The sequence below is a fragment of the Nyctibius grandis genome, chromosome Z (assembly GCF_013368605.1).
Source record: "Nyctibius grandis isolate bNycGra1 chromosome Z, bNycGra1.pri, whole genome shotgun sequence".
Classification (NCBI taxonomy): Eukaryota; Metazoa; Chordata; class Aves; order Nyctibiiformes; family Nyctibiidae; genus Nyctibius; species Nyctibius grandis.
Genome location: NC_090695.1, coordinates 60,015,190 through 60,028,031, shown reverse-complemented (window position 1 = coordinate 60,028,031; position 12,842 = coordinate 60,015,190). Strand labels below are relative to the sequence as shown.

At 43.2% G+C, this 12,842-nt stretch overlaps 1 long non-coding RNA gene across 2 annotated transcripts in view; it reads left to right on the top strand.

The window, feature by feature from the left end:
• The window catches only part of LOC137676477 (uncharacterized), a 51,140-nt gene extending 45,345 nt beyond the window's left edge, over nt 1-5,795 (top strand). For both annotated transcript variants that reach the window (XR_011050088.1, XR_011050089.1), the window contains one exon: nt 5,202-5,795. This is a non-coding gene — a long non-coding RNA (uncharacterized lncRNA). The remainder of the gene's footprint in view (nt 1-5,201) is intronic.
• The last annotated feature ends 7,047 nt before the right edge of the window (nt 5,796-12,842 follow it).

Here is a 12,842-nt window from a genome sequence, read left to right as displayed (position 1 = left end):
CAGGAATCAATGGGAACTGCCTGATTATAAATGACATTAAATGATAAGCTGAACTGTTGGCATTTGTTGTGTATCCATGGGCAGGGCTGTAGGTCCCCCTCTCCTTGGCACTGTCCTCATAGTATGGAAACAGGAAGAAGGACTTTCTCTGGACGTTGTATTTGTTATGTTCTTATTGTATCCTCTAAGGAAAAGTAAATATAATCCAGACAAAGTACACATTTTCTGTCAAGGCAGATCATCAAAAGGCAGCAGCAAAATGAGCATTTTGCTGTGGTACTCACAACAAGGGAAAAGATACGCTGATGTTCGTCTGCTAATGGAGCATCGTCTTTGGTAGAGGCACTAAAAAGAAATGTAGGAATAGGTGAGTGTTTGCCAGGACTGGATAACGTTTGCCTGGGAGTTCGTAAGGAACCAAGGAATAAAATAACTGTGCTGGTGACAAAAATTATACTCTTTATCATTCAGAACAGCTGCTTGGCTGGAGAGTCGCCCAGGTTATACTACTCTTCTGAGAAAAACTTAGAAGGAAATACTCTGAAGCAAATCATTAGAGATGGAATTACATAGCATTGTCATGTGAACAGTATAATAGAGGTTGAAATAGTCTCACCTTTATAAATCATGCTTCTGAAGTAAATTTCTTAGGAAGACTAGTGTGGCAGATTGGCTGCCAGGTTCCCAACCAATATAAAACAGCAAAGTCACCTGACTTCAGTGGTGTAAGGCTGAGCTACATAGGCTAAGGGGGGATGAAACAAACCATTCATGATAAAAACCTGAAGTTTTCTAAATAGCTTTTTTGAAGTGCCTTGTTAGAAGCTATTAAGAAAGGCTGAAATCCACAGGCTGAGAAAGCTTTGAGAAGGATTAAAAATTGGTTACTAGTTAGGAAATAAAAGTCCCTTTCTCATTAAAGCAGCAAAACCTGCTGAGAACACAGAATTATTTAAGTTAACCAAGAGTAGGGGAGAGTAGGAAAGTTCTAGAAAGGCTAGGTAATAATATAGTATAATATTACTTCCCCTTCCCATCCTTCCTCTTCCTACTGCTGACTGCACACTCCTGCAGTTTCCCGTTGTGCCAGCACAAGCAGCCGCACAGTCTTTATGAACTGATTTGGATCATTATAAAAAGAGAAAACTAGTCCAGCAGCAAACCTCAAATATAAATGGAGTGGACAAGCTCTGACTAAGGCTAGATGGAAAGTGACCACAAGCAGTAATAAAGGCAACCTATACATTACACCTGGCTGCAAGCAGAAAGGATGGTTCTCAGAAGAAGCCTTCTGTGAGGACACCTTATGTTAGTGCAAGGTGAGAGCAGAGAGAAAGGGAGAATTTTCTTCGAGAGTCATATCTGCAGATATAAATTATTCCACAAGCTACCTGGCAGAGATCTGCCAACTTGTAACACATAGGTTAAGATGTGCATGAACACCAGAGGTGGAATCCTGTCTTCACTGCCAGTGGGCCTCCTCCCTTCTCCTTTGCTTTGAAAGAGCCAGGATTTCCCTGTTGGTTTGTATGTTCAGACTGTTTCAGAACTGCAGATTATTAGGTGCTTATGGCTTGTAGTATTAGCAATAATCAGGATACACCCACAGCTATCAACGGCAATGTGGCAGTAGCCCTATTTAACCATTGTAAGCAGGAACCATCACAGGTACACAGCTCTGACCACACAACTCCCAAATCTCATGCACAGCTGGGGAAAGTCACACTGTTATTTTAAACAAAGCTTTGATAACATACATCTCCTGCAAGTTTGCATGGAGCCCTTGACACTGATTTTTTAACACAAATTACTGAATGGCAAATGGCTTATTTATGTTCAAAGTAATGCTGACCCAGACCTGCTTGTTGATCAGCAGGCAGGCAAGAAACAAATATTGCTGCTGGTGGTTTTATTTGTAGGATGGGAATTTTACAGGCACTGAAACAGTACCAGACAGTGCTAAGTCATTCCCCACAGACAACACTGATAAAAACAGCCAGTGGCACAGGATGAAAGCTCCAGCCTTTCCTAGGCACTGAAAGATTAGCCCAGTAGCCAACAGAGAAGTAGCACATCTTCCTCTATATTGTCATCTTTTATTTGTGGCTCATGCCCTGAGTCATCCAGTTCAGAAAAAAATAATTGACAGACAAAAGAGATGCCTTCTTGCTGGTGTTTTTCCACCCTTTCAGGATCCCAAGCCCTTTCATTATAACAAGCATGTTGTTTAAAATCTCAGTTCTTTTACTTTAATTAAGTACTTTCTGACAATAGGAGGCAAACTCATTGGAGTATAATTCATTGAACACATAAATTTTTTGTGTTTTCTTGTAAAATGAAGGGTTGACGAAGTTACTAAAGCTGAACAAAAGAAAATTGACTTAATGACTGACTAGAAATTATTTTGAGTTTTAAAAAGCCCTACAGTGACAGCTTGGCTTTTTGGTTTCTTTTTTCTTTCTTAGCTTTACCATTCTGTGTTCCTCATATGCAGAGGACAGTGAGCAAAACTCTAGTGTCCAGGACCTGTAACTGAAAAAATTAACAAAAGTAGTGTGATTTCCAGATGCTAAGTATGTACATTTCCCAAGGAGGCTAGTGACAGCTACATGTGATCAGCAGCTCTGGAAACCTGTCCTATGTTCAGAATTTTAAAAAGGACTCTATATTTACACTATATTTATGTCCTTAAACACACAAATCAATATGTTCATGCAACCTTCAGTGTCTTTGAACACAGTACTTGGGTCAGTAGCATCTAAACTTAAAGGTGCATCTGGCTGAAATCCTTCCCGCTTCCTGCTCCTCACCTCCAATAAAACATTGTCCAAAGTGCTGAGTTAGGAACATGAGCAATTTGTGTGAAAATGTTTGCTGTTTGAAATGTCTTACACTTAAAAATTATTATAATGATAAAAAAATAACCAGGCATCTAACACCCTTTAAAGGTTTTAAAAATTTGGTCAGTCATCTCATGTAACAGCTTATGTACAAGAAAGAGAGAGAAGGCATGGCAGCTGGATTTGCTCACCCATTGTTTCCGGCATTATGTCAATTCAGTGTGAATAGTATCAGCCACATCCTGGATTAAACAAGAATCTTGTGTATAGGAGATTGGACTAATCTTTTATTCTGACATTTGCATAGCCCAAGGACAGGTGAGTGTCCCTGCAATTGTAGACAGTGTTTCCCATCAAAAGACAGATTGTTGAAGGTATGAAAGTGTATTACTGAGCAGTTAAGTATTTGTTCCTTGCTGTAATTGGTTTGGACTTTTTTTTTTTAAGAGTTTATTAACACTTGCAGAGTATCGCCTGTAGAGGCTTCATTGTAAAGACATAGATTCAACACCAGAGATGACTAAGGCAGCACCCACTTCAACATGTAGTCATAATTTAGTCTTCACAGTTTAGCTGAGGAGATGACAGCTATCTTCTCTCGGGACAGGGAAGGGCAAGAGGAATAGTTCACAGCAAAAGGCTGTAGGGGCAGATCAGTAGCTTCCAACACCCCTTATAAAAATACTCTTTGAATACTCTTCACATGTTACTCAGAACACAGGTCACAAAGGTAGGTCACTGTTGGTGAGTTGTTTTGAAAACAAGAACAATGAGCTAAAGCCCAGTTTTGGAACATTTTCAGCAAAACCAGTGATTAATTTATTTGTAAAGGTGTGTCTAGCGTCAGGTTACATGGGGTTATAATAGTGTTAGTCCTTCTCCATTTGCCAGTGCAGTCTGTGTTCTTATGTCACACATGATGGTCATGCTGCATCTCCACTGAGCACTGATGGCATTTTGTTTAAATTTCATTAGGTGAATTAATGGAAGTCCATCATGAGCTAATAGACACAAAGGTGAGGATACAGTTTCTCCCTATACCTCAAACCACTGAAAGATGACAGTATATCAGCGAAAATATTTCTATATGATTGTCCTATTCCTGTATTTTTTTCCCAAATGCTTGTCTTTGGGTACTGTGTGAGACAAGATACTGGATCAATGGACATTTGGTCTGCTATATCTCATATTTGTAGCTATACCTAGAAGTTAATACGTGACATAATGGGATTGTTGTTGACATCTCACATATCTTGCAGTTGTGCAGTTTTCATTATGGTTTCTTTGGACAACATCTTTGAATGCATTGTGCTCTTTTGGCACCTTTCTTGTTCTTCTGCCCTTTCCAGAAAAGTTGCATAGATGGAAGATCTAGACCACTTTCTCTTTGTAGCTCAGTAATTATTCTAGGCAAAAGAAAATAATGCTCTGTTTATCAGGTTATTTATCAGGTTATTTTAATATCTAGCATTTTTTATCGATTGTCCTTTGAAAGAGACAGAAGATCAGGCTTCTCTTTTATCGTCTCTCTCTCTGATGTTACACTTACACTGTGTTGAGGAATATTTGTGGCCAAGTAACACTGAACTGGAGCTCTCACATGGTACTGGCAAAAATAATTACAGTCACCAAGTAGAAAATGGAAAACAGTTCCAAATCTTGGCTGAGTTCAAGGAAATGTTTTGGCTAGAAAAACAACAGGAAATGTTGTAACTTGTACTTCGCATTTCAGCACTACTGTGATTACTTATCAACATGTCTTTTGATTTGGGTTGAACCAGAACGATTATTTCCCCAGTATTTGGTGTTATCGTCAAATAAAAAGTTCAGTATTTGTTTTCCCTGGCTTAGGAGAGACAAGTTCAGATCCTACCTCTGCCAGTACTTTTCAGTGTGACCTTGAACACTTCCTTCCATATTCAAGTATCTTCTTATAAAATTAAGACAATATTTACAGTCTCTTTTATAAAATGTTTTGAGATATATGAAGAACACTGTAGGAGATCTAGATTATATGTTGTCGTCAAAGGGAAAATAGTATTCATGTGACTGGCAATTGCAGTTTTCACTCTTACTTTTTTCTGAAGGTATTTTCAGCTCTTGTGATGGAGAAGGCCTTAGAGCCTATGAACTAAATATAACTGAAAATCTCAAAAATGAAAAACCCTGGTGAAGTGCACATCAATAGCTACAGTGTTGCTGGGTATATCTCTGCTGGTATTGTTATACAATCGTTATATACTTAATTAATGATCCTTTAAAAAGTAAAAATAAGTCACAGATTGCAATTGTATTTTTTTCTTGGTGCTTTGATGCAAATTGGTTTGATATAGAGAGAACAATGTGTTCTTCTTTTCTCAGGGAACCACATTTTGTCATTGAAGTTTTCACAGACTTGAAAGAATTATTGATTCCTAGAGTAACTGAAATGATTGGGGCCCTAAAAGCAAGGGGGATGTTGTAAATACCTTAATTACTCAACTGTCCTGGGTGCTCAACTAAACAAAGGGAAGCCTTCGTAATTTGGAGAGCAGTAATGGCTGTAAGATAAGGAGACTCCAGCATGGTCTCACTTCAGATGGCTGGGCCTTGGGATGAGCGGATGCACGAGAACATAGAGATAAGGGAATTGCAACAGCTACCTCGAAGGATGTGGCCTATTTGATCCCCGGACTGAGTTTGCGCAGAAGCAGGGGTCAGTCAGCAAACACAGTGAGGAAGACTGCTGGCCTTCATCTGAAGACCCCTGATGACCACCAGGGAAAATGACTGTGCATGTGGAATGGACATTTGCATATCTCATGGTTATGTAAATGAGTTCTTGGAAATCCTATGACTATGTATAACTTTATGGTATATATTCTCTGAAAATTTGCCAAACCGGTGGAGCATTCATGGTGGATAATCCCCAGTGCTGCCCAGCGCTGCAATAAAGAATGCCTGCTTAATAACACACTCTGGTGTTATTGAGTTTTCTTTCAGACTCCTTACCCAGCCGCACCTAGCTGCCCAGTTCGGTGAGGAAAGTTAGAAAGCAAGGGGGTTTGGAGATCTCCGATTTTTGTATCATAACTGAGGTTGAAAGGAAGCTCTGGAGGTCTCTGGTCTCATTGCCTGCTCAAAGCAGGTCTATTACATCAGGTGGCTAAAGATCTTACCCAGTTGAGTTTTGAAGAATGGAGATCCCCAACAGGCCACTCTGGGCCCCTGTTCAAGTGGCTGGCCACCTTCATAGTGAAAAGTTTTTCCTAATACCATATTAGAGTTTGTCAAGTTGCAGCTTGTGCCTGTTTGTTAGGTTTCATCCTGTTGCCCTGCACTTCAGAGAAGGGTCTCATTCCCTAGACTGTCATTTTCATTCAAATGTACTTCACAGCCCTTATTGTAGACCAAGGCACGAGCCAGAGACCTGGAAGGCAGCCATACATAAGCCACCCTCCCACTTTGCAAATAAGTTATCAGAGAGCTGATAAAGAACCTTTACACATTTCAGGCCTTTAGTTCAAACCAGACCTGACATACTCCTTCACCTTCATGTAAATATGCTTTTTCTAACACTCTTCATAACCACTAAACTCCAGTCCAAGGCCAGCTTATTCTCCTTAATGCTGCAGCTGTAGTCCCTAAATCCCCACAGAAGAAGACCCAGTTCCTCCTGTAGTAGATTGGTAGGAATTACTACTGCAGTGTATGCTGTCAGTAATACACACCTGGGCAGGTTTCAAACTCTGCCATGATGCCAGTGAGGATCTTTGGTTTTCTTTCTTTTCAATCTTGAAGACACCCTGCCATCCCTGAGTTTAGGTCACTGGAGACTGAGAGGTTATGCCAGGGAAATAACACTATTTGCTTGCCTTCTATTTATATTCTTCCTTAGATGTCTGCTACTGCCCTCTGGACACTGAGGGAGGCAGAGCTGTGATCTGACGAGTGCAACCATCCTTATGTTCTTCTGTTAACACAGAGGCTTGGAGGCCTTCAAAGTTCTGATCTGAAAATTATGGCACAATGGCAAATCACCAGCTACATTTAACTTACTTGTCACTGGAATAAACCAGCTTGTGACCAGACCAATGCAGTAGGTCATTCCACACTAAGCTAAAGCTAACAGGACTAGGAAGAAAAACCTTGACAGTAGCAGCGGTGGTCTGCATCTCAGTATTTACCACCTCAATAAGCATGGAAATACCACACCGAGAGAAAATTTACTAATAAGAAATGCCCTTTTGAGTTCTACTGCTTTCACTTTGCTCCAGCAAACAAGCCCCAGTGTGAAACTGGAGACCAAGTTCCCTTTCTCTTTCCCTGCATAGCATTGTGGTGAGACCTGATATTGTCTTATCCAGGATACAGTTCAAGTGCTCTGAGACTTTCACTTCCTCCTTAAGCAGATGCTACAGCAAAATACATAGCTTAGTCTTCCACTGACTTTATTACAAAAGCATTTGAGTTTGCTGCTCAAGTTCAGTACTAAGATAAGCTTGACGAAGTGCCAAGTCAGTTGATAATGGGAAGAGTTCTTGGCTGTATACCCTGGCTGACTGCATCCAGCTCCTGGCCTTCAGCGCAAATGATGTAGAGTTATGTCCACAATTGCTGGAGTCTCAAGACCAAGGTGGTCACATGCACACTGCATAAGCACTTGGGGTAGTGACGCCTTGTTGCCGTGAAGCAGATACTGTTTTCTATGGTAGTCAGTGTTTTTCCAACCTGGCAGCATAATGTTTTTAGCATGAAACTGAAATGGTATGTTGCATGCATTACGCTGTAGCATGAGGGCATGTAGAAGTGTTTTGAGGGTGCAAAACCTTCTGGGAAATTACTAAAACATGATATATGGTAGACCTGATGCTTTCTGTCATGGTTTAAAGCTGGGCCAGTTATTAAACCTGTGGCAGATGCTCTCTGTTATCCCCCCCCCCTCTCCCCAAAGGGAAAGGGAAAAGGGAGAGAGACTTCCGGGTTGGAAAGTTAAAACAGTTTTAATAAACTATAATAATGAAAAAGAGTATAATAATAATAATAGAAATAATCAAATATATACAAATATATATACAAAACCAAGACTGAGCTCCCCTGAAGTCAGCCACGTCACCACCGGCACTGCAGGGCAGGCTCCGGGAAGGCCCAGGTTGGGCCTAGCGACGGTCGAGAGCTGGATTCAGGGATGCACAGATCGGGATCGGGGGCAGCAGGAAAACAGACGGAGTCCTCCTTGGACACCGGCCATAGCAGAAAGGGGCGAGACCCTCGTGATCCCCCCCCCTTTATACCGAGAATGACGTGTGTGGGATGGAATACCCTCGTTGGTCAATTTTGGGTCACCTGCCCTGTCTGCTCCCCACTGCAGCTGCAACCCCCCTTCGGCTCTTCACTCATAAGCAGTGAGGAATTCAGCAGTGACCTTGGTTTCTCTAAGAATAAGTACAGCAAGAGCCTTACTGCACAACATCCCTACCGGTGCCTCAGCGATAACTACAAACTTCGGGCGTTATCAGTCTTGGAGGCAGACACTGTCTGCAAACATGCAGTTAGTTTCAGAAAGTGCAGTTACTTAGAGGAGACTTAGCTGAAAGCAAAAATCACTGAAAGGAAAATCGGCCTGGTTTAGGCCAAACCAGGACACTTTCTTATCCAGGCTGCCTTTTGACCAGTGAGCTGCCTCCAAAATTATACTTAGGTCTTATATAATTAGTTTGCTATCTCAGTGGTGAAAAAAAAAACAAACCAAAACAAAAGCCTCACCTCCATCCCCGGAAAGGTGATGGAACAACTTGTTCTTGGTGCTGTCTCTAGGCACATCAAGGACAGGGGGACCATTAGGGGCACTCAGCATGGCTTCACCAACGGGAAGTCTTGCTCAACCAACTTGATAGCCTTTTATGAGGATGTTACCCGGTGGATAGATGATGGTAAAGCTGTGCATGTGGTCTATCTCGATTTCAGTAAAGCGTTTGACACGGTCTCCCACAGCATCCTCGCAGCTAAACTGGGGAAGTGTGGTCTGGATGATCGGGTAGTGAGGTGGATTGTGAACTGGCTGAAGGAAAGAAGCCAGAGAGTAGTGGTCAATGGGACAGAGTCCAGTTGGAGGTCTGTGTCTAGCGGAGTTCCGCAAGGATCGGTTCTGGGACCAGTTCTATTCAATATATTCATTAATGACTTGGATGAGGGATTAGAGTGCGCTGTCAGCAAGTTCGCTGATGACACAAAACTGGGAGGAGTGGCTGATGCGCTGCAAGGCTGCGCAGCCATTCAGAGGGACCTGGACAGGCTGGAGAGTTGGGCGGGGAGAAATTTAATGAAATATAACAAGGGCAAGTGTAGAGTCCTGCATCTGGGCAAGAACAACCCCATGTACCAGTACGAGTTGGGGACAGACCTGTTGGAGAGCAGCGTAGGGGAAAGGGACCTGGGGGTCCTAGTGGACAACAGGATGACCATGAGCCAGCAGTGTGCCCTTGTGGCCAAGAAGGCCAATGGCATCCTGGGGTGTATTAGAAGGGGTGTGGTCAGCAGGTCGAGAGAGGTTCTCCTCCCCCTCTACTCTGCCCTGGTGAGGCCGCATCTGGAATATTGTGTCCAGTTCTGGGCCCCTCAGTTCAAGAAGGACAGGGAACTGCTAGAGAGAGTCCAGCGCAGAGCCACGAAGATGATTAAGGGAGTGGAACATCTCCCTTATGAGGAGAGGCTGAGGGAGCTGGGTCTCTTTAGCTTGGAGAGGAGGAGACTGAGGGGTGACCTCATTAATGTTTATAAATATGTAAAGGGCAAGTGTCAAGAGGATGGAGCCAGGCTCTTCTCAGTGACATCCCTTGACAGGACAAGGGGCAATGGGTGCAAGCTGGAACACAGGAGGTTCCACTTAAATTTGAGGAAAAACTTCTTTACGGTGAGGGTGACTGAACACTGGAACAGGCTGCCCAGAGAGGTTGTGGAGTCTCCTTCTCTGGAGACATTCAAAACCCGCCTGGACGCGTTCCTGTGTGATATGGTCTAGGCAATCCTGCCCCGGCGGGGGGATTGGACTAGATGATCTTTCGAGGTCCCTTCCAATCCCTAACATTCTGTGATTCTGTGAGACTGAATTTATAGCTGTTATTGCTGTTCAGCAATTGTCAGGCTCCTGTGCTTGCCATGGGGCTTGCTTCCTTACTGTGTATTTGTGTCTAGTGCTCATTTGTGGCTGCTTTTTGCTTTTGCTGCTTGCTCTGCTGCTTATCATCTTACTCTGCTGTGCCTGGGAACATTTTGATAACAGCAACGGTGATGTCCTGGGCTGGCAGACGGCCAGGACAGTGCTGCTGTTTCTGTGCTGTTGTACTGGACAGGCTGGAACTCCAGTGTGAACTCGAGTCAAAGGGACTGTGACCTGTGGATGAGTCCACGTGGGAACAGGACACCCCGAAGTGTATGTGGCCATGGATAAGCCCATGCCAGAGCAGGTACGTCTCAAAACATTTGTGGCCGTGGTTATGTCTATGCTGCAGCAGGTGTACCTCTGAAGGGATTGTGGCCCATGGATAAGTCCATGCTGCAGCAGGTACACCTTGAAGCATCAGTGGCTGTGCGTGAGGTCATGCTGGAGCACCTCAAAGCATGTGGCCATGGATAAGCCCACAACAGAGCAGATACACCCCTGGAGGGACTGCAGCCATGGGTAAGGCCATGTTGGAGCAGGTTTACTTCTGAAGGGACTGTGGGTAAGGCCATGCTGGAGCAGGTACACCTCTGAAGGCATTGTGGCCCATGGAGAAGGCCACGCTGGAACAAGTGCACCTCAAAGCAACTGTGGCTGTGGATAAGTCTATGCCGCAGCAGGTATAACCCTGGAGAGACTGTGGCTCATACATAAGGCTCTACTTGGAGCAGGCATATCCCTAAGGGACTGCAGTGTGTGGATAAGTCCAAGTTGGAGCAGGGGAAACGGCAGGAATTCATTGCAATGTTAAATCCTATTGTCTGGTCCAAAGGGGACAGGGGTGGAGATTGTAATGGAAATACCTCTAAATTGTTGTAACCTGGGATTTGAGTTGCATGTTACAGGAATTACGATAGCAGGAACCACCTGAACCAATGGAGAACAAACTTTACAAGAAGCAGTGCAAGTGCAGCAGTGACTCTACCTAAGCTGGCTTTGGTGCCCAATAACTCCACACAACACACCACCTCTCCTGTCTTGAGTGACCACCATAACAGATGGAGCCCAAAGTCATGGACTAAATGAACTCAGTGGACATTTTGAGGACATTTGTGGACATTTATGGACATCTTACAGACATTTCACAGGGGTGGTCCACAGACTAAAGCAAAGATACCTGTGTATTATATCAAAGGATGAGAAGGTGGGGAGGTGGTTAATGAGGATGTACTGGATAGTGTGAGACCTGAGCATGACATAAATGGTATGGACTAAGGGGTGGAGAATGTGCTGGTTTGGGCTGGGGTAAAGTTAATTTTCTTCATAGTAGCTGGTATGTGGCTATGTTTTGGATTTGTGCTGGAAACTGTCAATAACACAGGGATGTTTTTGTTATTGCTGAGCAGTGCTTACACAGAGTCGAGGCCTTTTCTGCTTCTCACACTGCCCTGCCAGCAAGTAGGCTGGGAATGCACAAGAAGTTGGGAGGGGACACAGCCAGGACAGCTGACCCCAACTGACCAAAGGGATATTCCACACTATATGGCATCATGCTCAGCATATAAAGCTGGGGGAAGAAGGAAGGGGGCGACCTTTGGACTGATGGCATTTGTCTTCCCAAGTCACTATTACGTGTGATGGAGCCCTGCTTTCCTGGAGATGGCTGGACACCTGCCTGCCCATGGGAAGCAGTGAATTAATTCCTTGTTTTGCTTTGCTTGTGTGTGTGGCTTTTGCTTTACCTATTAAACTGTCTTTATCTCAACCCACGAGTTTTCTCACTTTTACCCTTCCAATTCTCTCCCCCATCCCACTGTGAGGGGAGTGAGTGAGCGGCTGTGTGGGGCTTAGTTGCTGGCTGGGGTTAAACCACGTCAGTAATTCAGTGTAGTTGTGTACCACCAGAGAGTTACGCCAGATATTTTTATGGAAAGAGGAAACAAGGGGACAGTTATTGGATGAACAGACTTTCCCAGGGGATGATTTATAGATAGAAAAAAATTGCATTCTCTCACATTAATGTAAGGTTGAAGGCAAGGTAACCCAGTACCTTGGCAACATGAGACACATACCAGTCTTCATATGGCAGAGAACCATAAGAAACACACAACAGAGGATCGAGGAGGCAGGGGTTTCCAGGGTTGTTAACAGGCAGGAGATAATACTAATTGATCATCAATGTCCGATTATGCCATTATAAATAGAGTTAGGATGAGTTAGCTTATGGACCTCAAGGCAACCCAAGACACACTGAGAAACTTCTTGGCTCATTTCATCCTTCATGTGGAGACCTGGATTACTAAGCAGTCCCCACCTGTACATAATGTGTGTACCACATCTGTGGCACAACAACTGCACCTTGAATGTGCAATTTGTTCAAGGACTTAGGTTGGTCACCCCTTGCTTAAAGCCTCTGTAGGCAGAGGCGAAGCAGATTTTCTCCTTCTTATCAAGTAATCTAAATAAAATTAACTCAGTTTTTTAAATGGCATATATAGAAATGATTAACTTACAGGTTTTACCAAAAATTACACTCTCAAGACAAACTCATCCCTGTGAAGAGTTTGAGACAGACCAAAAACTTGGATTTAATTGTAAAAGAGTAAGAAGACCCAAATATAGTATGTCTTGGGGGAGGGGGAAGTTTCTGTTTTATTTTTTAATTTAGTAAACACCATTATCTCGTGGACCACTTGCAGAATCATTTATCTTTGACAGGTAGACACAAACTGAATATTGATTCGATCTTACTAATCTCAGTAAAATGAACAAATCAGGTGATTAAAGAGCTAATTGCATGTTTCTGTCATTACATGATTGTATTTTAATAGAGCTGGTCAAATAATTAAGTGTAAAACTCT